Source organism: Bos grunniens, chromosome 22 (genome assembly GCF_055505025.1).
Source record: "Bos grunniens cultivar Pamir isolate PY7600 chromosome 22, Bosgru_T2T1.0, whole genome shotgun sequence".
NCBI classification, from domain to species: Eukaryota; Metazoa; Chordata; class Mammalia; order Artiodactyla; family Bovidae; genus Bos; species Bos grunniens.
In genome coordinates, this window is record NC_141186.1 from 18066268 (window position 1) to 18091737 (window position 25470).

A 25470-nucleotide genomic window follows, 5' to 3' on the forward strand; every position below is an offset into this window, starting at 1 on the left:
GACTTGCCAAGAACGTTGTACTGCTGCAGCCCAGAGGCTTGACTGTCAAATTTAGAACTACCATTAACCAACAGCATGCATCACTTAATCCCAAGTTTCCAAAGTAGGTGAGGCTGGGATGAGGAGTAGAAAAGGGAGCTTTTTTGTTTCTCTTGGGAGTTTTAGATCTAGGCGCAAGGCTTCTTTGTTCTGTTCACCCTTTGGCTTTTGGACTCTGCATTTAGAAGACAAGTCAGAGCATGCCAGAGCTGGGAGAGATCCAGTTTCTGCATTTTTCAGATGAAGAAACTGAGAGACCAAAATGTCTTGGTTAAAGGAGGGGAGAACTTGAGGTTTGGAGACAGGAGAACCCTGAGTAACTGGACAGATGCTCACCAGCAGGTCACTCCTCTCCAAGCTTCAGTTTACTCTGCTATAGCACGGGAATTACAACGTCATGTCTTTGTAGCAGCTTATGGTACCTGATTCCTACCAGAGACCTTGGAGATTTTTGGAATAGATTCCAAAAATGGCGCTGTGATCTTAGGATGCATTAAAAGAGATATATCACCTAGAACAATGGAGGTGGCTATCTACCTAACTCCTCCCTGGTCAGACTACACTTGGAACATTGTTTAGGGCCTTAGAAAACTGGATTATATCTGGAGAGGGTGAGTAAGAGAGTAAGATGGGGCAAGAGCTTGAAACATGTCTTAATGAGAAAGAACAATTTGGGGTTGGAGAAGAGGAGTCTCAGTAGGGAAAAACAGAAGAACTTCACTCAAATCCCTGAAGGCTTAAGGATGAGATTGATTCTGGGTGGTCTCAATGATGGGTGAATAAGTGGCTGATTCTGGCTTCATTAAGCCCAGTGCCTGGATTGTTGTAAGCCCTCTTGCTAATGATAGTTGATAGGCTCCCTGGTAGCTCAGATGGTAAAGAGTCTGCCTGCAGTGCAGGAGACCTGGGTTGGATTCCTAGGTCGGGAAGATCCCCTGGAGAAGGGAATGGCTACCCACTCCAGTATTCTTGCCTGGAGAACTCCATGGATGGAGGAGCTTGGTGGGCCACAGCCCACTGCGTCACAGAGTCAGACACGACTGAATAACTAACCCTTTCACTTTCAGTGTTACTCTTAAGGGAGAACTTTGCTGTCAGATCGGGTCTCAGCTTCAAAAGAATCCACTCCGGTTTAATTTTCTTTGTATTTATTTATTTGTTTTTAGTTGTGCTGGGTCTGCATTGCTGCGTGCAGGCTTTCTCTAGTTGCAGCAAGCCAGGGCTGTTCTTCTTTGCAGCGTGCAGGCTTCTCGTGGTGGTGGCTCCTGTTGCTGAGAAGCACAGGCTTTGGGTGCACAAACTTCAGTAGTTGCTCGTGGGCTCTAGAGCAGGGGCTTAGTAACTGTGGTGCACGGGCCTAGTTGCCCCACAGCTTGGGGAATCTTCCTGGACCAGGAATCAAACCCATGTCTTCTGCATTGGCAGGCAGATTCTTAGCCACTGGACCACCAGGGAAGTCCCAGTTTAATTTTCACTTGAGCTTAGGAGGCCAGCTGCACCCCGAGAGCCCTGATCATTCAGAGGATGCCCCCACCTCACAAACAGTGTTTAAAACCAGGCTAGGGACTTCCCTGGTGGTTCAGTGGTTAAGTCTCTGCACTTCCAATACCTAAGATCCCACATGCTGCATGGGGTTAAGTCTCTGCACTTCCAATACCTAAGATCCCACATGCCGAAAAACCGGGCAAGCTCAGCGTCTCTGTATGTAGGGAAGCTTCTCTGGGACCATTTCTTCAGTCACCACAGAGTGACTTGGTGCTGGTGTGTTTGTAGGACTCAGCGGATGGATGGGAACCACAGATGAGGAATGCATCATCTCAGCAAATGCTTACCGGGGGTGTGGCTCTTCAATGGTGCTGAGGATGCAGCGGAGAAGTTAGGAGCAGAGATGGCCAGCTGCATGTTTCCCCTGGGAGGCAGATGAGAAAAACAGTGACCAATGCAGGGCCCAGCCTCAGGTGACATGAGACAGGTAGCAGGGGGGGCTGAAGGCTGTAGGAGGAAGGGGCCACACGGTCCTTACCTGGAGGTATCTGCTGCCTGTAGGGGATGTTGGGGGACCACAGCACCCCACGCCTCATGGACTGTGATGAACTACAGGGAGTTGTGGTTGGACACTGTCCCCAAGCAGCTGGTCTCTGCTCCTGGGCAGTTTCAATGGGCTCAGCAGCACGGCGTATATTTAAAGGAGGCAGATTTTAGGAGTAATATTGTGTATAGGTTGGACTGTGTGCCCCTAAGAGAGATGGAAGTCATCGCCGTCAGTACCTGTGAATGTGACCTTATTTAGAAATAGAGTCTTTGCAGATGACCGGGTTAAAATAAGCTCAGTAGGGTGGGCCCTCATCCTGAATGACTGTGTCCTTGTCAAAAGGAAATGTGGACCCAGGGACAGATGTGCACACAGGGACGATGTGATGTGACGCTAGGAGTCATGCTACTACAAGGCAGGAATCTAGCAGAAGCTAGGAGCATGGCCGGGAGTGGCTTTTTCCCTGTGCCCTCAGAGGGATGTGAGCCCGCAGGCATCTTGATCTCAGACTTGTTGCTTCCTGAACTGTAGGACAATACACTTCTGTAGTGTAAGCCAGTCTGTTAGTGGTGCTTTGTTATGCGGCCGTAGGCAACTTCCAAGGTGGAAGGGTCCAAACCTTTAACGGTGTTAATTTCCTTTTGCTGCTGTAACAGATGAGCACAACTTGTGCTTTTTAATATAACAAATTTCTCTCTTACATTTCTTGAGGTCAGAAGTCCTCCAATCAAGTGGTTAACTGTCCAGTGCTCCTTCTGGAGGATCTAGGGGAGACTTTCCTTTTTTGCCTTCTCTAGCTTCTAGAAGCCACATGTGTTTTTTGATTTGAAACCCCTGCTCCCATCTTCAAAGTGCATCCCTTCAACCTCAGCTCCAAATCAGAGCCTGTGTTCCAGGCTCTCGCCTCCACTCTGTCCTGATTGCTGCCTCCAACCCTATATGTCTGGTCTCTAGGGACCCATTACTTCTTGCCTGTTGGCGAATAAGCACCTAGGTTCCTTTTGAGCCCTCAGCATTGACTCTGGGCATTCTGGGGCCCCATACCCCAGGGCGGTCTCTCCAGATAGCAGAGACACTGCTGGTCCCTAGCTGAACAGAACCTACTGGTCAGCCAAAAAGCATCTGGACCCCAGGCTCTCCTTCCTTCCCTTTCTTTTTATATGAACATTATATTTGAGCTGAAAAGTGATTTGAATCCCATAGAAGGAGGGATTTTCCAACAGCCAGAGCTCTCAGGGAATAGTGTAGGGTACCAACACAGCTCCTCTGGAGACTGCAGAATCCTGTAGATCTTAAGAGCCTGGACTTCTGAGTTAAATTAAGAGGATCTAACAGTTGTATGACTGTGAGCCCTAGTTTTCTCCCCTATGACAGGAATGATGATGACATGAAGGACATTTCATCCTTCCTGAAATGAAGACAGTGCCAGGGTCACAGATTTAAATGCCCTCAAGAGAAGTGAGCAAACCAGCCCAGGTGGAGGAAACACAGGGCTTTGCTGGTGCTCTCTCTTTGGGTAGACCTGGGGACAAGACATATACCTTTTATTTATTTATTTTTTAGCTATTGGGAAATTGACAGGGAAAACATTAGTGACTAAGTGAGGGAAACTCAGCTTCAGTGTGGGGTTGGATAAGGAATGGTAGGGACTGTGGAAAACTGATCACAGGCCCTACTGCCTCGCAGAGGAGAGGGGTGCTCAAGCTTGCGTATGGAGCTAAACAGCTTACCCAAAGTGAAGAGGGACTGGGCCAACTTGGTCTAGGGCTGGAGTGCTCCTGGACTGTGAAGAGTCAACGTGCCGGCCACACACAGACCAGTTATGTCGGCATCTCTAGTTTAGAACCTGGCATCAGTCATTTTCAGAGCTCTACTCTCGGTGAGTCCCAGTCTTACTTTTTTTACATATTTTAATACATATGTATTTATTATTTTAATACAACTTTTAAAGGTTACTTTCCATTTACATTTATTGCAAGATGTTGGCTATACTCCCCGTGTCACACAGTATATCCTTAAACTCGATCTTATCTTACAGCCAATGGTTTGCACCTCTTAGTCCCCTCCCCCCATGCAGCCCCTCCACTGGCAACCACTAGTTTCTTCTCTGAATCTATGACTCTCTTCTCTGTTATATTCACTAGTCTGTTACACTTTTTAGCTTCCACAAATAAGTGATATCATACAGTATTTGTGTTTAACTTCTTGCACTTAGCATAGTACTCTCCAAGTCCACCATGTTGTAAATGGCAAAGTTTTATTCTTTTTAATGGCTGAGTAGTATTCCATTGTGTGTTTGTATTTTATATATATATATATATATATATATATATATAAAATCATGTTTCTTCTTCATCTCTTTGCTGTTGGACACTTAGGTTGCTTTCGTAACTTGGCAGTTGTAAACAGTGCTGCCGTGAACGTGGGGGTCAGTGGTTCCCAGTTTCAGAACCAGTAGGGAGGGCGAAGGCACAGCCACGGGGCCGCCTGGTGACTGGGGCCAGGGAGAGAGACTCAGGGGGAAAAGGAGTCCATGACAGGGGTTTGAGGATGATTGCTGTCAGCTGGGTCTTCTCCCTGTGACCCCTCACTGTCTTCATAAAGCTTCACATATCCTAGCGTGCCTATCATCATGAGCTTTGGAGGAAAGGGCCAAGTTCAGTATTAAACTGATGTGGGCTACAATGGCTTTTGTGAGTAGAAGGGCACTGACTGACTGTGGACGAAAGCCCAGAGTCCTTGTGAAATTGTTTAGCTGTGGCTGGTCTTTTATGGGAAACACTATACATCTTTTAAGAACTCAGACAAAAGGAGTGACAAGATGCACATTTACAATGAGAAAGGATCTTTTAAAAAAATATCTATCTATCTATTTAGCTGTGCTGGGTCTTAGTCACGGCACATGGGATCTTTGATCTTCACTGAGGCATGCGAGGTCTTTAGTTGCGGCATGCCAATGCTTAGTTATGGCATATGGGATCTAATTCCCCAACCAGGGATCAAACCCGGGCCCCTTGCTTTGGGAGCATGGAGTCTCAGCCACTGAACCACCAGGGAAGTCCCCAGAAAGGATCTTGACAGATTGGAAAATAAGAAGTTGTCCTTTGGGTGTTATAGAGCAAGTGGCTGGTGAGGCTGCAACAGGAAATAAAAATGTCCCAACCAGCCTCCTTAAACTTGGTAAACTCCAGCTTAAAATTTAACCTAAACTGGCTCAAGGGAGACAAGGTTATTAGGCTGTGTGAGAAATGACTGTCGGAAGTTAAATGGAGTGTTTAAAGAAAGAGTCCTTGATCAGCCCCGGTGGCGGGGGTGGGAAACCATTTGGAAACATTTAATAAGATCATTAAACTGAGGCAGCCGAGCAGACGGATTCATTAGGTTGCATTTATCTGATGAACTTGGCACTTCTGCCAGGTAAATAAAAGTCATTCTTACTGGAATAGAACTTTTGTAGTTGGGGACTGGCCTTATTTTGTTCAAATTCAGATAGACAGGGCTTTGTTTTGCTCAGTTGTGTGAGGATCGCCCTATAGCCTTTCATCTTCATGTGCTGTAGTGCTGGCGTGGGCTTGTAAAGAGACGTTTTAGCCAACGTGCATATTTCCATCCATATTTATGTACCATAGGGTAGGAGGAGTTAGCTTTATTGGGTGAAATGAGATGTCCTATTGGCAGACTTTAATTTTATCCCCGTTCAGTGGACAAAGCAAAGAGTGGTCCATTTGGTTGGTTCCCAGGAGCCAAGGAAGTTGAGGCAGCAGGCAGTGGCTAGAATGAGGGAAAGCGGCAATGTGATTTAAAGTAGTATGTGTTTGGTCTTTGTCCCCATTCCTGTAACACTCCCATACCCCTGACCTCCCTAGAGGGGAGGCAGCTAGATATTGAACTGTCATCCATGGCCAGTGATGATCAGTCATGCCTGTCATGAAGCCTCTGCAGAAATTCTTAGAAAGGATGCATTTGGGACAGCATCCGGGTTAGTGAACAAGTGGAGGTCCTGAGAGAGAGGTGTGCCCAGAGAGGGCCTGAAGGCACTGTGGCCCTCCCCCATACCCTCACCCTATGCATGCCTTCCATCTGGCTGTCCCTGAGTTATAGCTCTTTATAGTAAACAAAAAGAAAAGTGGTCATCTCAACAGTCAAATGCTTCTCTGAGTTCTGTGAACCACTCTAGCAAGTTAACTGAACCCAAGGTGGGTGTCATGGGGACCTCTGAACTATAGCCAGTTGGTCAGAAGCCCAGGTGGCAATCTGGATTTGTGATTTGCATCTGAAATGTGTGTTTTTGGAGGAGTGTGGGGGGAGGGTGCACAGTCTTGTGGAACTGAGCTCTTAACCTGTGGTATCTCAGGCGATCTCCAGATAGGGTCAGAATTGAATTGACTTGTCCGAGGCTCGGCTGTTGTCAGAGAACTGCTGTGGTGGTGGTTGGGGCAAAAGACACACTGGAGCAGGGACTGGGCCCCTCACCCTCGAAAGGTACGGAGGGGAAAGTGGTTTTAGATTTGTGGCAAGATGGCCCAGGGAGTTGGAGGGAAGCTTGCTAACTGAAAGAAGAGGGTACAAACAGAGAACGAGAAAGCGTGGAGGAGAAGCAGCAGCCTCGTAGGCACGCCACCCCAGGCTGGCCTGGTTGAGGGGAGTGGATTTATTTAATGGGGTTGGAACAGGACAGTCTTTCTTTGAATAAAACCAGGTTACCTGTAGTTATGGAGCCTGCAGGACTTTCAAGGTTTCTGAACTCAATTCTGAGGAATTAACTGAGCAGTTGGTTCATGGAAAATGAGTAGCAACTGGGAATAAGTTGTTCTTTTGAATTTAACTTTTTGGACTGTAGTGCCGGGCCCCCAGCAGGAGATCTATAGATATTTGTTGAGCAAGTAAATGAAAATCATACCACGTGGATTCTCTCTGAGAAGACAAAAAGAGCAGAAATGCTCAGCTGGCAAATTCTATGAATGAATTTTCACAGGTGATAGAGAAAAACTTTGGTTTTCTGTATAAAACTCTTTTTCTGAGCTATAGAGACATAGGGTTAACGACTGGGCTGGCTTCACACTGACAGAAGGGGAGGACTGTGAACGAGCGTCCGGCTCCAGTCACGTCGAATGCCGGCTCCACTAGGCGGGAAGCAGCTGACTGCACATCAAGGCTGTGCGTGGTTCTGGAAGCTGCTAGGAGTGGCTCTTGTACGCACAGAATGACTCATGTCACAGCTGAGTCAAGAAATCCGAGCAGCTTTCGGCTGAATTCCGCATAGTTTTGAATTGACGTTAATATTAAACACAGAAAATCTTGAGATGTGTGTTTTGAGAAGATGAGATATAAATTGGGTGTATAAATTCAGATTCACCCTGATTCTAGAGCTACATACCCAATGTAACTTCAGGCGAGTTACCTAATGGAGGGAGGGGTAACATGTGTTAGTTCTCATGGGATTGCCCTCATAACTCAGAAGCGGGGAGCTACTGAGGTTCATAGAGGCTCAGTAATGTACCTAAGCTCACACAGCTTCTAAGTGCTGGTGCTGAGGTTTGAACTCAGTGATGCCCAAAGCTCTCCCTCAGGTTACAGGATGCTTCAGAAAGGGAACAAGAGGGCCCGTGGCTGGCAATTGAAGATGACCTTTTGGTGGAGAGTGGGGGCCAGCCTGTGCCGAGATGCTGCACATGGATTCTGGGACAATTTTTGTAAGGGGGTTAGAGGCCCCTGACTGGGAGTATCAGGCAGGAGATCCTGGGTCTGATTGTGTAAGTTGTTTCTAGACCTTCAGTCTTAATGAATCTGGGGTTCCCTTGGAGTACAGCCAGGAGGAGAGGTGCTGGGGAGAGGTCTTGGTGGGTAGAGCTGACATCAACAGGGTTAGCAGCATGGGAAGGTACACATGAGGTCTGAGCCTCATGTGCCTCCAGCCTTGGGGAGGGAACTCTGGTGGGTGAGCCTGGGGCCAGGGAAGCGTGGGGTGGAGCAGCAGGGAGACACAGTGGGTGTCTGGAGTTGAACTTTAAACAACCGAAACAAGAGCCAGCCCTATAGAGCCCTGGAATTGGTTGATGGTAACATTTTTTTGGACACAGGTCAGATTTCCCATGGGGAGTCCCAGAAATTTGGGATTGGAGGCACATGGTACAGCAAGACCAGGCAATAACAGAGACAGAGGTGTGAGTGTCTCCTTTCAAGAGGGAAGCTCCAGGTGGTGCCCGTGCCCCGTCCAGTGCTGTCTGTGGCTACCCCTCTGGGCGCACAAGTGGCCGATCCCTAGCCTGCTCTCCCTGCAGAATGCCTGGTGGGGGCCTCTGTCCTGGCCTCACCAGCTGCGCTTCTGGCCTGATCTTTTGTCCTGCCCGGGTGCACACCCCGGGGGCTCCTGCACTTTGGAGGTAGCCACAGGACTGCAGAGTCCTCTGGGTGCCTGGGCACTTGCAGGCAGCCTGGGTGCCTTCACTTGGGCTGCCATGACACAGTGCCAGAGATAGGTGGTTTAACACAGACATTTATTTCTCAGAGTTATGGAGACTGGAAGTAAGTTCCCGGATCAAGGTGCAGGCTGTTTGGGTTTCAGATAGGGGCGCTTTTCGTGGCTTGCAGACAGCTTCGTTCTCACTGCGTCCTCACATGGGGAAAAGAGACAGTGAGCTCTCTGGTGTCTCCTCTTGAAAGGACACTGGTCCTCTTAGAGCAGGGCTCCCCACCCTTATGGCCTCATTTAACCTTTATTGCCTCCTTACTCCAGATAATCCCATTGGGGATTAGGACTTCGTAATACGAATTTACGAGTTGGGGACAAAACTCAGGTCAGAGCACTGGGCCCACCAAGCATGCAGGCTGTTCTTGCTTTTCTGTTGCAGGCTGCCTCTGCCTCCTTAGGCTTCTCTGAGGGGCCAGCACTAGGCCTGTCCTTGCATAACCCCCAGCCTCCTAGGACCTCCTGTCTGGTGCCACCAGAACTCTTCAATGCTCAGGGTGGCCTTTGAGGTTCTGCAGCTCAGCAGAGATCAGTCAGGAGGGGATGCCTGTGTTGCCCGTGCTCATCCTGCCAGCACCCCCTAGCCTACCCACATGGTTCTCTGGGGCTCCCCCTACTTGGCTTGGAAAGGACCCGCTGGTACCTGCACCTACAGCAAATTCCCTTCAGAAATCCCCTCCCTTTGCATCCATAGGTTGTGGCAGGTGATGGGTTTGGCAATTCAATATCCTGTTCAGTCATTTTTGAAATGAACACTTATATAGCATTTTCCAGATGCCAAAAGTTGTTGTAGATGCTTTACGCATATTATCTTCTTTAATTCTTACAAGGAATCTTGTTAGAAATGATAATTAGCCTCATTTTACAAATGAATTGATGGAGGCACAGAGAAGTTAGATAACTGGCCCAAAGTCACATGGCTTGTGCATCGCAGCGGTGGAGCTCTGGAGTCAGGGCCTCTAACCACTGTTCTTGTGGCCTCTCAGAGGCTAGGATGGAGGTGTTAGCACCTCTCTCATGAGTGAGAAAATTGAGGCTCAAAAGAGGAAGTGACTGAACTGAGTTTTCCCAGCCCATAGATGGCACAGCCCAGAGTCTTGAGTTGAGGCTCATGACTCCAAGTCTAGTGCTCTTCCCTCGGTTCCCTCAGTTGGCTTTTGAATACTTTCAAGCACAATGAAAGTTACAGGACCCCTCTCACACTGACTGCAAACAACTTTTCTCCACAGTGGAGGCCTCTGGGATATCGTGGGTGGGTTTCCAGAAGAATCAACCCCAATTCCCCACCACTCCCCTGGAGTTCAGTCTACACGCATGTCTTTGGAGCTCTTGTCAAACTGAGGTCAGGAGCACCCAGCCACCCATGTCTCCATCTTTCCTGTGCCCCCTGCTGCCTGCCCTCTCCACTCCCTACCCTCCACTGTATTCACACCACTGGTACTCACACTCCTCCATCATCAGGCTTGACATTTGGCATGAACCAGGAGCTCTGGGCCACGCTGGCCGCTCTGACAGGAGCCACCATCAGAATAACGGCACCAGCCTGCTGACTCCTAGAACGTAAATCCCAAGTCACAGATTGCTCCTCAGCCCCCTGCTCCTTCACTTTGCTGACCATTTTACATGAAGATGAGATGGACTGATTGCCGATTAACACCCACTAAAGCATTAGCTCATGACTGTCTAAAGGTTTTATATTGCCTAGCATCTGCCTGATACTTCGTAAATATTTGTTGAGCTAATGGGTGAGTCAGCCTACCAGGGACATTTTAACAGAGGATCCTGGAAGATGCCAGAGCCTTCCCTGAAAGCATTAATCTCTGGTGGTGGGATCTTGGATGTCACACCAGCCACTGTGATTCAGGGTGTTCAGCTGGGTTTGGCATCCTCGCCTCCCCATGCCCAGACTCCTCCCTGACCTTAGAAGGGGTGCAGCCACTGAGTGAGATCGGTTCATTCATGCTGCATTCATAAATGCGTGGCAGTGATCTCATGCCAGCACATGGTAGAGGCCACCAAAGGCCACTCTCATCTTCGGTTCATCTGATTTGTATGTCAGATGACTGCCCACAGGCACTTTGTCCCCTGATACCACGGCCTTGGATGTTGGTAGCCCTACCCTAATCTCCAGGTGGCTGGAATCCAGACAGCCAGCCTGTCCATCTGGCCATCACTGGCCATGTGTCTCACCCCTATTCCCACACAACACCTAACCACTTATGCCCTCAATTTCCACACCCTCCAACCCGCTACACCACTAACACCAAGCCCGCATAGTTCCAGTTGCTTTAACCAGAGAATGCATTTTTCTCCTTGGTTTTCCTGGAGATTGGTCCTCCCCTGCTGCCCCAACTGCACCTCTAAGCGGAAGCCCTTCTCAAGACTTCCAGACCAGCAGTTCTCGAAGTGTGGTATGTGGATGAGCAGCGGAGCATCACTGGGAAACTTGTCAGACATGCAGATTATTGGGCTTCATCCCAGACCAAGGTAGGTCCTGGTGATCCACATTTAGATCCCCTCCAGGTGATTCTGATACAAGCTCAAGTTCAGAAACCTCTGGACAATCAGTGTTCTTTCCTTTGGGAGGTTTCTGGTGAATACAAATTTCTTCTTGTTATGAAGGTTTCAAGGGCAGTTAGGCTTTTGCCAGTAACCTCCCTGTTGAGCCAACAGAACATGGGCTTTGGAGTCAGCAGGCCTGGGCTCTGACATCTATGCTGCTTATGTGCTAGGCAGCCCTGGAGAGGGTGGTTCACCTCTCTGAGCCTCAGTTTCTAACCCAAACAGTATTCTCTAATTATACCTCCTCCTGTGATTCTCATGAGTCTTGAGGGAGATCACATCTTTGGAGCTGCTTTAAAAAGTGGAAACCCAGGGAGTATGGGTCACCTTATGACTTCCAGGCTTCTTCCCTGAGTGGGGCTCAGGTGGTTTCTCTTCTCTCATCTGAACAGACCTCTGGGTACTGAAAGCCTGAGTCCCTGATTGACCAGTGTGGGGAGAGGGATGCGGGCATGTTGGAAAACTGGGCTTGAAGACAGAACCACGTGGGGTGTGAGCAGTGCTGGCTAGAAGCACCCTCTGTATTTAACTTCCCATAAGGCAGTTTTCAGGCTTCCCTGGTGGCTCAGATGGTAAAGAATCTGCCTGCAATGTGGGACACCCAGGTTCAATCCCTGTGTTGGGAAGTTCCCTCTGGAGAAGGGTATGGCTACCCACTCCAGTATTCTTGCCTGAAAATCCCATGGACAGAGGAACCTGACAGGCAAAGTCCATGGGGTCACAAAGAGTTGGACACGACTGTGCAACTAACACTTAAGACAGTTTTCACTCTGAACAATCAGCTAATCCCTACCACCCTACTGAGTTAACAGCACTTTTCATTATTCTGAACTTCTTTTATTTTTGTATCCCTAGAAACAGAAATTTTCCATAATGGTAACCCTACCTCTATACAGTTGACGCTTGAAAAACACAGGCGTCAGGGCACTGACCCTCCACACGGTTAAAAATCTGACTATAACTTATAGCTGACCCTCAGTATATGCAAATTTCTCTGTGTTAGATTCAACCAACCTCAGACTGTAGAACTGTTCAAACTGTTCAAACCGTGTTTCAGGGTCAACTGTACATTTTGCTTTTGCACACTAGGTATATTAAAAGCATTTTCTAAGTTGTTACATAATTCTCACAATTGTCACCTTAAATGGCTCTAAAATATTCCATTAGGTGCACATGCTATAACTTACTGAGCTGTCTCCATACCATGTGTGTTTAGATTGTTTCTACATTTTTCTTTGTTGTTCTAGCATCTTTGGACATTGAACTTTTGGATTCTTTTAGAAAAAACTCCATGTACTGTGACCATTGGGCCATAGGGTACCAATAATTTTATGGCTCAAGAAGTGTTTCCAAATGACTTTCCAAAATACTCTGCCACTAGTGATATTTGAATTTACCAGTTTTCTTACAACCTTGCCATCATCGGGCATTATCATTATTTTTTCTTTTTGATTATTTAATCGATGTCATGTGACACACCATAGTTTCTACTTACATGTCTTTGGTAACTGGTGATGCCAAACAGTTTTTTCTACGGAGTTTTATTATTTCTGTTCTCTCTTGGGGACATTTCCTTCCCATCCCCTTTTCACATTCATCTTCACATTTTAATGATTTGTGCCAGCTGTTCATATTGATACTAACTCTCTGGTAAGTCTGTCTGCTTATTGATGATTAATAGTTTCTCCCCAGCTCAACCTGTAATCATATAACTCTGTGTACCTCTAACTTAGGATGCTTGGTAAATTCACCATGTTGCCAGAGACTGAGCATTTGGAATACTGCATGTTTAATTTGCAATTAAATGAATTGGCTTACTTCAGTCTGCAGTCTAGGCAGGAGTACGTTTCTTAGCACCTGACGTCACAGGGCTGGTGCCAGCTCTGCGGTTGGACCTTCTCTCTCCCTTTCATGCTTTCCCCTTTGCCTCTCAGTTCTTCTAACTCTTTAGCCGAGGAGGAGCCAAACAAGCATATCCTCAAGTTGACAGTGAACTTTGCTGCCACCATCAGTCACAGGAAAAGAAATGAGCGAGGGGACTGGATCCCCCTCCCGACCTCTTGAGACACTCCTGTCCCTCCCCAAAATGTCCTTCCTGGTTCCCTGGGCCCCAGGCAGGGCTGGTTGCGTCTACTTAACATTGCCTGTTAGGTCACGGAACACTGAGAATCAGGTGGAAGTTCTGACTCCCAGGCCATGGGGGTGTCTGGCTGGAGCGTCATCTCTCTGTCCCACATGCTTTTCCCTCTGGGGCTGCCCCAGGCCATCTGCACCTCCCATCGTATCCTGAGTGTGGGAGAAGGGTCAGGGTGCCTCAGTCAGTGGTCGGGGACTTGGGGATCTGCCCTGGTTTTCCATCTGTCCTGCTTGTTGTGTGTCTGTTCTCAGGCCGTGAGCAGTGAGATCCTGCTCAGTCTTGTGCTCAGTGAAGCCGTGCTCTGCGTTGGTGGCCTTCACCCCTTTCCACATTCCTTTCTGTCCTGCCCTCCTTGACATGATGCTTCTAATATCACTGGACCCAGATTGCTGTGGTGTTTGAAGCTTTTGGCTGCATTTCTTTCCTCACTTTCAACTGCCACTCCTTGTTATTGTCAGCTGCCTCTAATTTCTGCCCCCTCTGGAGTCACTGTTTCTAATCCTCTGTGATCTGGGCTATCGGATAACTAACCTGGTTACAATTCTGTCTCAACTATGAGTCATGGCTGCGAGCATGGCTTTGGTGCACGCACTTGGTGCTGGCAGTAGCTTTGACTTTGCCAAAGGACCTTTTGGCTCTCTCTCCTATATTCTGAGTCATGTTCTGAAAGGTGAAATTCCCAGGTTAAGTGGCACTTCACCGTAGCGGGGTAAGTGTAAAAGTGTGGCTCCAAGGGGGAAAGGAGTGGCAGCTGAGATAGGCCCTGGCAGCGCTGCCTGTGTCTGCGAAGCGTGGTGAGTGGGGGCGGGTGGCCCGGGAGGCCCACGTTGGCTTCCTGCAGCACTGGGCCCAGCTGAGTCCTCCTTTCACATCCACAGACAAGCAAATACCCTGACTCCATGAACAATCACTTCAGGCCCTAAACTTGAGTTCCATCACTTGGTGGTGGGTTATCAAGGAACAGTAGCCAGTCACCAAGGTCATAGGTCATGAATGGCATTGAAAGGGGACCAGCGTGGTTAATCCCCAGATTGCTGTGGGTGTGCCCTGAGGGCAGCCTAGCCTCACCTGCCATTTTCTGTAGCCACTGCTTAGCATCTGTGGAAGCTTCGAGATACAGTACAGTGTCTGCTTGTTTTTCTAGTAAAATTGGATTGATAAGCACTTTCATATACATGAGCTTGTCAGATCACCAACGTATCTCTAAATGCCAAATATATATGTGTATACATCTATTTATCTGTCCATACACCCACCCGTTTAACTTCAATAAGTAGTTTGTGTTGTTTGTCCTTTTAAGATTGGAGGCTTTTTAAATACCTCTAGTGTAGATACTTTACCTACATCAGCTCTTTAACCCTCACAGCAACCATGTTACGTGGATAATAGTATTATCTTTTTACATATGAGGGCGGTAGGCTCTACAGAGAGGGGAAGTAATTGTCCCAGAATCACACAGCAAGTAAGTAGAAAGACTGAGATTCAGTGCCAAGACAGGCTGGTGTCAAATAAAGATAAAAAATTTTTTCTGACAGTTGCTATAATAGAATATCAAAATCAATTATTTTAATGATATCCTCTCAGGAGTTAGAATCTCCCCTATTTCTTGCCCAAATAAATCAGAATAAGGATGCATGGATCTGCCTTTAAATTCCGTTAAATAGTGAGATGGGATCGAAGTCTGCTGCAGCTGTCAGTGTATAGGGAGAGGGACAGAAATGGGTCCAAGGATAGCTGGATTCCTGGGGCCGCTCTGCCCCCCACAGGCCACTGCTGACACCACTCATCACCCGAGTGCAGCCAGCCCTCTTCTCCTCACTGTTATCTCCCTCCCTTCTCTGGGGGTGCTGCCTGCTGACTACAGCAACAAATACCCCTTCCCCCTAACTTCTAAGGCTTGTATCAAGTGTGGATCCATGTTTATTGCAAAGGATAGAATATAACTTCTTCAGGATGGATTATATCTACAAATCCTGGATAATGCTACCATATAGCCCACTTGACTTGAAAAACATTTCAGTCAAACATTGCGTGGTGGGAGCCAAGATACTGATAAGTCACAACTTCCCCGCCATCTCCAAGGATCCGTTGCTGCTTGCTTTGGACTCTGGCGATGGAGCTCATGCTACTGAGTGACCTGGGGCATCTTCAGGAGTCAGGAAGTTTGACTTGCTTCCTTTTAAGGGGAAGTAGCCATGGAAGGCAATGGCACCCCACTCCAGTACTCTTGCTTGGAAAATCCCATGGATGGAGGAGCCTGGTAGGCTGTAGTCCATGGGGTCGCTAAGAGTCAAACACAACTGAGCGACTTCCCTTTCACTTTTCACTTTCATGCATTGGAGAAGGAAATGGCAACCCACTCCAGTGTTCTTGCCTGGAGAATCCCAGGGACAGGGGAGCCTGGTGGGCTGCCGTCTATGGGGTCTCACAGAGTCGGACACGACTGAAGCGACTTAGCAGCAACAGCAGCAGCCATGGAAGAGGGGCATAAACAGAGAAGAATCACTGGGCTGAGGTGGTGGGTTGAGGTGAGTAGACCAGGAAGGAAACCACTGTGGGTCAGAAACTTGGATGTAAGGGTACAGTGAAGAAATAGACAGAAGGTTTGTTTTTGGTTTTGATTTTTAAATTTTATTGAAGTATAGTTGACTTACAATGTGTTAATTTCTGCTGTACAGTAAAGTGATTCAGTTATATAAGTGTGTGTGTGTGTGTGTATTCTTTTCCATTTTGGTTTCTCACAGGGTGTTGAATATAGTTTCCTGTGCTATACAGCAGAATCTTGCTTATTATCCTGTATAATAGTTTGCATCTGGTAATCCCAAACTCCCACTCCCCACCATCCCGGCCACCTTTCCTCTCCTTTGGCAACCACAGGTCTCTTTTCTATGTTTGTGAGTCTGTTCCTGTCTCATAGATATGTTCATTTGTGTCGTATTTTAAATTCCACAATGTAAGTGATATCATATGGAATTTGTATTTCTCTTTTTGACTTACTTCACTTAGTATGATCATTTCTAGATCCATACAAGTTGATGCAAATGGCATTATTGCATTCTTTCTGTGCCTGAGTACTATTGCATCTTATCTACCCACTCATCCGTCTGTGGATATTTAGGGTGCTTCTGTGTCTTGGCTGTTATAAATAGTGCTGCTGTAAACATAGGAGTGCATGCCTCTTTTCAAATTATTATTTTGTCTGGGTAAGAGGGAAGGTTTCTGAATAGGAACTATGAGCTTCAGAAATAAATCAGGGTGCAGAAGGGTTCCCCCATGTTTTGATGGGCACCATACAACAGAATGTCCCTCTGGAGGTTTTCAAAGAGATTTCTGTAAAGTTTAAATCCGTAAATATTCACCTTTTCACAACAATCCATTATTTTAACACAATCAAATAAAAAGCAAAGGGAAAACCTTAATAAATATATATATATAGATACATTTATGTATCTATATATATATATATATATATTTTTTTTTTATGAGTAAAAGAAACCATAAAGTCAATGCCAAACAGGTTACTTCAAGGGGTGAACTGGTTTTAGAGGGCAGGTGAAGTTTTTCTTTCAACCTCCTATTTGGTTTGACTTCTTACAATACCATCTTCTACTTTTTTATTCTTTTTAAATTTTTTTTTTTTTTTTTACTGGTGTAATAGCTGTAAACCTACAGGAGAGTTGCAAAGAGAGTTCTCATACACCCACCACTCAGCCTCCTACGATGTTAACATGGTACATTTACCAAAACTAAGCATTAATCCTGCAGCAAGGCTGCTAAGGAGAACACAGGGACTCAGATTTCCCCCATTTTCCTGCTAACATGCTTATTCTGATCCAGGACCCCGTCTGGGATCATGCACTGCCTCTGGTTCTCAGGTCTCCTTGGTCTCCAGTTGCTGACTGGTCCTCAGCCTCTACCAGTCTCCTGTGACCTTGACCATGTTGGAAAGCGCTGGTCAGGCATTTCGTAGAGTGTCCCTCAGTTTAGGCTTGCTGTTTCCTCGTGTTAGATGGATGGTGGTGATGGGTCTGGGGAGAGAAGGCTGCAGAGCTGAGTGCCCTTCCGGTGCCTCTGACCGCGGTGCATGAGACGGGTGTGTCTGTTCCCGCTGAAGCTCGCCTTGGTACGTGGTATCCGCCACTTCTCCACTGCAAGCTTGCTGTTTCTCCCTTAGTAAATAGTAAATAGTTGGAGGGGGGGATTCTCTGAGGTTATCGAATGCCCTGTTTCTCCTTCATCTTTCACTCGCTAGCCTTAGTATTCCTTGTGGATCTTGCAGCCATTATGGCTGTTCGGGTGCTCTGATGCGGGCTTCTGTTTCCCCTATTCTTTCTCCGTTTGTCAACTGGAGTTCTTCTGAAAGGAAGAGCCATCACTTCTCTCCCATTTATTTATTTATTCAGTCTTTTTAAATATGAGTTTGGGCTCATGGACATTGTATTTATTTGTTGGGCTATAGTAAAATAGTACAGCTACTTCTTTTATTGCCCCATTTGTTCCAGGTTTGGCGGGTGGGAGCTCTTTCAGGTTAGCTCTTGTGTCCTCTTGACATGATATACTATTTTTATAAATTAAACAGTACAGCAAAGTACAGATAATTAAAATCGCTTTTCAACTGCTTTCTATTATGTTGAACCAGTGTTCTATTCGAATGGGAGAGGCTGCTGAGACTACCATTAAGCAGCTCAGCTTTATTTGAGGTCCTCAAACAAACCTTTAACAGGTCTGGATGGAATTTTTTCTTCCTTTTTTTAATAGGGCACAGTTCTCTTCTGCTACTGTGCTAGAATATAGAATCAGGAATTTACCTAGCTTATAAACAACTGAAATAGTTTTTTAAAAATCTAAACAGAGAATGACAGGAACTTAATGTTGTTGAAGAGAATCATGAAAACCATGACTCCTGAGTGTTGCCAGAGTGTTTCTTAATTTGGAGAAAAAAAATTACAAATAAATTCCAGGGTATTGTTTTGTCTGGTTTTAATGGTCAGAGGCTGAAGAGAGGACTTCACAGAGGAAAGAACATTTCGGGTTAATTCATCACCAGTAAAGGGAAATTGTTCCTGTTGCTTGTTTATGCACGCTGTGCTGTGGTCCTTACCGCTGGAAACACCTCTTACATTGGCAGTCTCTCTGAAGCGTTGCCAGAATTCTTTGAGGTAATGAGCTTAGCTAGGAAAGATAAATAAGATTTGGTGTCTGTTGATGCCATTTTAGCAGTGCTAGGTTCAAGATCAGCATCTGGGACAAAAATCCAAGGGAAGATTTGTATTTTAGGATGTCTAAACACTGCCCAGTATGTGAGTGGAAAATTCTGTGAGGGCAGCTTCAGACTGGCTGTTCAGGTAGCCAGTTGGTGAACAAGAGTTTGTTGAAACATCAGGTTATCTCTTACCTTTTTGTGTGAAGATTTGAGCCCTAATCGCAGAACATCAAGATTCATTTTTTTTGCCAAGGGATTAACCTCGATGAAATTAATGAAAGTCACAGTCACACTATTTTTGGAATACCCAGGGAAAGACTTTTTCAAACTTGAATTTCAGTTTATACAGTTGTGCCTTGATACCTCCAAGGTGTTTGTTCCAGGATCCCTGACTGATATCAAAATGCACAGGTGCTCAAGTCCCTTATATAACATGGTATAATATTGGCATATAACCTATACACATCCTCTCGTAAGTCATCTTTTAAATCATCTCTAGATTAGCTACAGTATCTAACACAATGTAAAAGCTATGAGGAGAGTTGCTAGTGTGTGACAAATTCAAGTTTCGCTTTTTGGAACTTTCTAGAATTCAAAATTTTCTTTCAGTCTTCGGTTGGTTGAATCTGTGGATGCAAAACTTTCGGATATGAAGGGTCAACTAAACACATTTTTTCTGATATTGTGGCTGAAGAGCACATTTGAAACTCTGTAAGGAACCCCTTTCTCAGCAGCATTCATTCTTTGCCAGATCTCCCAGAGGTATTACTGGAACTCAAGCTTGACTTAGTAGCAAAGACAACATACACCCACCTCAAATTGACTTTGGGTGGTGAGGTAAATATTCTCTCTCACTTTCTGAAAACAAGTCAGCATTTGTTGTACATTATTTCGCCTTTTTTTGTCAACATAAAAAAGTGGCATGCAACAGCCTTGATGTTGGAATGAATCTTGGTGATGTTTTAGCGGCCACTGTTGACCTAAGAGAGAAAAGCTGGGGCAGGCTAGCAGATTGGTAGCATGTGAATAAAATCAAGGTTCAGTTTACCTTTTAGGGAAAAATAATTTTGATCTAAACTTTCTATAGCCTTGGTTTGTTTTTAGTAATTATATACAATCTGTTTAGAGACTTTAAGAAACATTAAGGAAAGCAGGTGTTTTGGGGTTTTTTGGGGAGGTATTTAATGGAAAGGTGTGCATGTGTTGAAAGCTGAGATTCCCATAGAGATCTCTGTGGTCTTGCCCTACTTCTGACATTCTTTGAGAGTTAAGCTTCTTTTTTTTTTTTTTGCTTCTTAGCTAAGATTTGTCTCTAAGTCAGAATGGCTTTCCTTTGAATTGGGGGATGTTGTAGAAGTTGCATTAAACTTCAGTTTCCACTCCCACTCCCTTCTCTTGCTCCTCCTCCAGTCTTCTCCCCCTTCATTCACCTCTTCCTTTCCTTCATCTTCATCATCTTCCTTCCCCTCCAGTGCCTTTTCCTCATTCATCTTTCTTCCTCTTCTTTTTTTTCTCTTCCTGTTGTAGCAATTGAAGTACACCCAAACTGAAGTGCTTGCAGTTAGCGTCTCACCCTTTTGACAATAAATGGTCCAGGGCATTGACACAGAAGGGTTTTCTCAGTTGAATGTGGAGCAGAAAATCTGTCAGAGTAGGAGTGGGGAGAGGAGATGTGTAGGTGGCGGGGATCTGCATGTGTGGGGCACTTCTTAGGGGAGGCGTTTGTAAAGGTGGGTCAGCAGGTGCTAGATGCCAGGGAGAATCCAAATTCAGTGTTTTTATGATTCACATCCAGAAGAGACTTCTAGGAACTGGAAGATGTCTTTCTTGAGAAATGTTTCAGAGTTGGATGGATGTTGATCTTGATAACCTGTCCAGGTTGTCTTCTGGGTGCCTTAATTTGCTTTTCTGTGAAATACGAGCATTGATCTTGGCTTTTTCCAGCAGGTTCCTGACCCACTGTGGGTCAGGGGAGGGCAGCCTGGGTCAGAGGCCACAGCATGGGGAGAAGCCAAGGTGCTTGGGCTATAACCAGGCTCTGCTGTTTCCTGGGTGTGTCATTGTCAGTGTGCAAATCACTTCTGAAGATCTCAGTTTCCTCATCTGTGAAGTGGGAAAGTTTGGTTTCTCAAAATGGGATGCATTAACTCAATTCAAAATTGTGTCCCCTCTTTCCCCCACGCTCTCACCCCTGACACTTAGCACTTTTGGCTCTATGTTTTTTAAAAGCAGGCCAACCATAGTATCTGACAAAAAGCAGTTTCTCAGAAATACTGTTTAATGAATGAATGTATGGATGAATGAGTGCTTATAATCAGGGCCGCCAGGTATGGCTGGGCTTTACACAACTCCAGGGTAAAGGGACACCTCAGTTCATGAAGACTGCGATGGGAAATCGTGACCCAGGAGTTGTGTGACATGGTGGCCTGCTCCCAAGGGACAAGCATTTCATGACCTGGAATTGCCAAAGAAAATGTGAGGCTCTTGGAAGATGTGTTTTCCTTTATGCCTCTCTGCCTAGTTTCATTTTCTAGAAGCTGCAGAGCAACTACGTGGATTCTCCATCTCTCTCACCTTACAGAGTCACTGGTCTTGAGTGTTTTCTGGTTAGCAGCAGCCATGGGGCTACATGACCTGCTAAGAACCTACAGCTGGACATCCCGATCAGCAGACACTTAGCATTAACAGAACCAGAAGAACTTATGACATAATCTGATTTTTCACTTTCTTCTTTTAGAAGCTGTATTTTGGAAGCTAAAGAACTAAAGAACCTCTCACTTTCTAATCCAAGAAAATATTGATGCTTCAGGCAGAAAGCAAATTCTTCATCAAGTGTATTTAAAAGAGAACAATACATTCTTAGAAGATGCATAATTATTACAATTTTGTACAAGTTCATCTGTGTGCCTTTTATAGTTACCTCATGTGTCCCAGCGGTACTCAGGGGACCCCATTCTTGGGAAACACTTGTTAAGTTGTGGACATCCTGTGACTTTGGATGGAGGCTTTTATCACTTAATAGATTCATACCGCCCTCTGGTGGACATCCCTGCTCAGCTCGACCGTGAAATTCTCGGGCTTGAGTGAATTGGAAATGGCCTTTCCAGCCACACTGCTGTGGTTCCTGCATCACACGACCTTCTTAATTTTCTCTGTGTTTTCTGTTGTTTTCTGTTTATTTCTCACAACTTAACCGATGAAGCTATCAGAGGACAAAGAATGAAGGGAGGGTGGAAGTCTGGACCCAGAGTTAAGAGTTTTGGTTGCAGGCACTTCTCCAACTCAGCAGGTGGCATTGCCAATCTGCCTAACGTCTGCTGTTCTGTAGGTCAGAAGTGTGGGGAGAGGTGATTCCCAAGGCTCCTTGTAGCAGCATAATGCAGTGTGGTGGTGTCTGGTCAGCCTGGGTTCACATCTGAGCTTAGAACTTGAGTTCAAGTTACTTCACCTCCATGAGCTTTAGCTTTCTGATCTGTCACCTGGGGATAATGATGATATGGCCGTCCTGGGCATTATGGTGAGTATCAGACAGGAAATGCATGCAAAGCCCCAGCTCTGGGCCTGGTTAGCTTGTTAGTATGCTCAGTTTGTGGCAATGGCTGTTTTCCTTCATGCCATTATGATCTTCCAATGATTTGGTCCTGAAAGCTTGGCTGCTGAAGAGAGCAAGTCAATTTCTAAATGAGAATAGGAATAGTAGCACAGTGCTTATTTAGCATTTGAAAAGATTCTAACAGGATTTATTAATTTCTGTTTTCTAGTGGGTAGTGATTTGTTTGAAGAAATGGAGTCAATCCCATCTATGAATGAAGATGCGGTCAGAGACCAGGGGACGAAGACTGGTGGATAATGGTGTTCTCTACCTTTCACAATACAGCTAAGACTCTACTCCCTGTTCCAGAGCAGAGTCAGGCAGTCTGGCCCCTGTGCCCAGCCTCCTCCTCCTTCTGCATTTCTGTTGTCTCTTCTGTTTTGCTAACACATATAGTACTTGCTATTTATGTGCTGACCTGAGTACTTTACAGGAATAAAGTAATTTCATCCTTCTGACCACCATGTGAACTATTTCCTGTTATACCCCTTTTACAGATGGGGAAAATGAGGCTCAGAAGAGAATTCTGTGCCTTGCCATAGCCACCAGCTAGTAAGAGGCAGGACTGGACACGGCCTGCTCTCTTCCTTCTCCTTGATCCTGCCTCCCTTTCTCATGCCCATGCATGGCTAAGGGTCCCATGGGCTTGGGGGAACCAGTAAGTTTCTTTATTACCCATCAGCTCCATCACAGTTTCTCTTAGTAATATCACTGTGGGTCCTGGTAGCCACTGGAAGGCACCCCACAAGGAGGGACCACGTCAGGGCTCTGATGATGCTCAGTCCTGATGTTTGCCATCAGGAAGGCAGAGTGACACCAAGGTCGGGCGTATCACAGTCAGTGCATGCCTCTTAGGTTCTGCTGGGGGATGGTTCTCCTTGGGCCTCTGGTGTTTCCCCGTGGCTGGTGCTTCCCCATCTGTCCTGTTCTCTGCACTATCTTTACTAGGATATTTGTACAGCAGACACCCTTGCTAGAAGAGAGAGTCTTCCTCTGGAACAGAGAGCTTACTGCCCACTATAGAATATTTGGGTTTCTGTAGCTCAGTGTTGTTCTCCTGTAATGCAACCCACTGTGTGTACAGGCGTTAGCGTGGTTCTCTTTATGTGGTCCTGTGGGGACTGGAGCTTCCCTGGTGGCTCAGATGGTAAAGAATCTGCTTGCAATGTGGGAGACTCAGGTTCAATCCCTGGATCAGGAAGATCCCCTGGAGGAAGAAATAGCAAGTCACTCTAGTATTCTTGCCTGGAGAATCCTCATGGACAGAAGAGCCTGAGGAACTAAAGTCCATGGGGTCACAAAGAGTCAGACACGACTGAAGTGACTTGGCATGGCATGACATGGGGACTGGGGCTTAGGAAACGGGCAAAAATGCTACACTATTGCTGTGAGTGATTAAATTCTGTGTCTCTGATCCAGGAGTCTCCTGTCTTCTGGCAACATCCATGAAAATGTCAGGCTAACTAGTGAGCTGGTAAGTAGGCACGTCTCAGACGTTTCATGGGTTTTGAGGTATTCTAGGCTATCAGATCAGATCAGATCAGTCGCTCAGTCATGTCTGACTCTTTGCAACCCCATGAATCGCAGCACGCCAAGCCTCCCTGTCCGTCACCAACTCCCGGAGTTCACTCAGACTCACGTCCATTGAGTCAGTGATGCCATCCAGCCATCTCATCCTCTGTGGTCCCCTTCTCCTCCTGCCCCCAATCCCTCCCAGCATCAGAGTCTTTTCCAATGAGTCAACTCTTCACATGAGGTGGCCAAAGTACTGGAGTTTCAGCTTTAGCATCATTCCTTCCAAAGAAATCCCAGGGCTGATCTCCTTCAGAATGGACTGGTTGGATCTCCTTGCAGTCCAAGGGACTCTCAAGAGTCTTCTCCAACACCACAGTTCAAAAGCATCAATTCTTTGGCGCTCAGCCTTCTTCACAGTCCAACTCTCACATCCATACATGACCACAGGAAAAACCATAGCCTTGACTAGACGAACCTACCTGCCCTTAAAAGAGGTGGAGGGAAAAAGACCCCTGAGAGTATAACACAAGCATTACAAAGGTAGATGCTTTCTGAGTAGGAAAAGCAAAGACTTTCAGAGGATATAGCCTGTGGGTGTGGCTTAAAGGAGGCAGAGGGTTTTGATGGGCTCAGAAGCTGGGCAAGGGCGTTCTGGGCAGAGGGGACAGAGTGAGCAAAGGAAGCAGGTATGAAAGCCAGGGTGAGCTCAGGGGACCCAATGCGGCCATCAGGAGCACTTGGACGGCCGCACTGGACAGCTTCCTCTGCCATTCTGGAGTCATCCTTCTCTGTGCTGCTGTCTGCCTGGGCAGCTGGCCAGTTCCTTTACTGTGGCAGAGCTGGCTGATGGGAGGTACCAGTGGGAGGTCAGGCAGAGAAAGGAGACTGAGGTTTAGGGTATGGATCTTTCTGGCACAAAGTCACTGTTCCTCTCCTGAGGCTTCTACCCAACTCTGTGCTCATGGCTTCCTCTAGACCCTGTCTGCCCTCGCCCTTTCAAACCTCGTGGGTGGGACCAGCTCCACAACAACCAGCCAGACCACACTGACTGTGTGGCTCCCCCACCGGTCCCCTGTAAAGAGTCATCCCCGTGGGAACACACACTTCTTCCTAACCTGATTTGGGTGGGCCAGTCTCCCTCTTGGGACATGACTGATAGAGCAGCCGAGGGGGACAAGGATGTTAGGTCCCGTCACGGAGGGAGTGTCATGAGACCTGACCAAGAATGGTCTCCTAGCTTCACCTAATCAACCTTCATTCTTCCTGTAAAGTCCACTCAGGTGACCCCATCCCTGGAAAGACTCCCAGGACCCCTGCACTCCCCCAGTCCGTGGCCTTTATTGGCTGCATTTCATCTGCCACCTCCCCTGAAACCCCCAACTGTAGGTGTTTAGTTGGTTTCCATTTCTCTCACAGTGCATGCAATGGATGTTTGCTGAGTGAATGAAGAAATGTATGGATGGATGATGTGTGGACAGAGGGGTGAATATCATCCTATGTCATTGGAGGTTTGGGGACAGGGGAGTGATAGGGACAGAAGCACAAATGCAGCCTCTGCCTTCTCCCTGGGAAGACAGCATATGGGCATGTGATGTCTCTAACTGTCAAAGACCACCTCTGCAGAGGTGCCTGGCACACACAGTGGCTGTGTCAGGTGGTCAGACAGGAAGACCCTCACCCTGCTCTGAGCTGGGAGAAATCAAGGAAGGCTGCCTGGAGGAGGTGGAGCTGGAGCTGGGCAGTGTAGGGTGGTGTCTTAACTCGCTGCTAGGACAGAACACCAGAGACCGGGTGGCTTAAACAACCAATGTTTATTTCTCACAGTTCTGGAAGCTGGGAAGTCTAAGATCAAGGCACTGGCCCATCTGGTGCCTAGTGAGGCCCTCTTCCTGGCTGTGTCCTCATTGGAAGAAGAGGCTCT

The 25470-nt window shown here is 46.7% G+C and overlaps 1 long non-coding RNA gene across 1 annotated transcript in view; it reads left to right on the plus strand.

Annotated features, from left to right (window-relative positions):
- The window catches only part of LOC147348182 (uncharacterized), a 32260-nt gene extending 9768 nt beyond the window's left edge, over window positions 1-22492 (plus strand). Inside the window, exon 2 of the long non-coding RNA XR_015151095.1 lies at window positions 22204-22492. This is a non-coding gene — a long non-coding RNA (uncharacterized LOC147348182). The remainder of the gene's footprint in view (window positions 1-22203) is intronic.
- Window positions 22493-25470: the final 2978 nt, after the last annotated feature.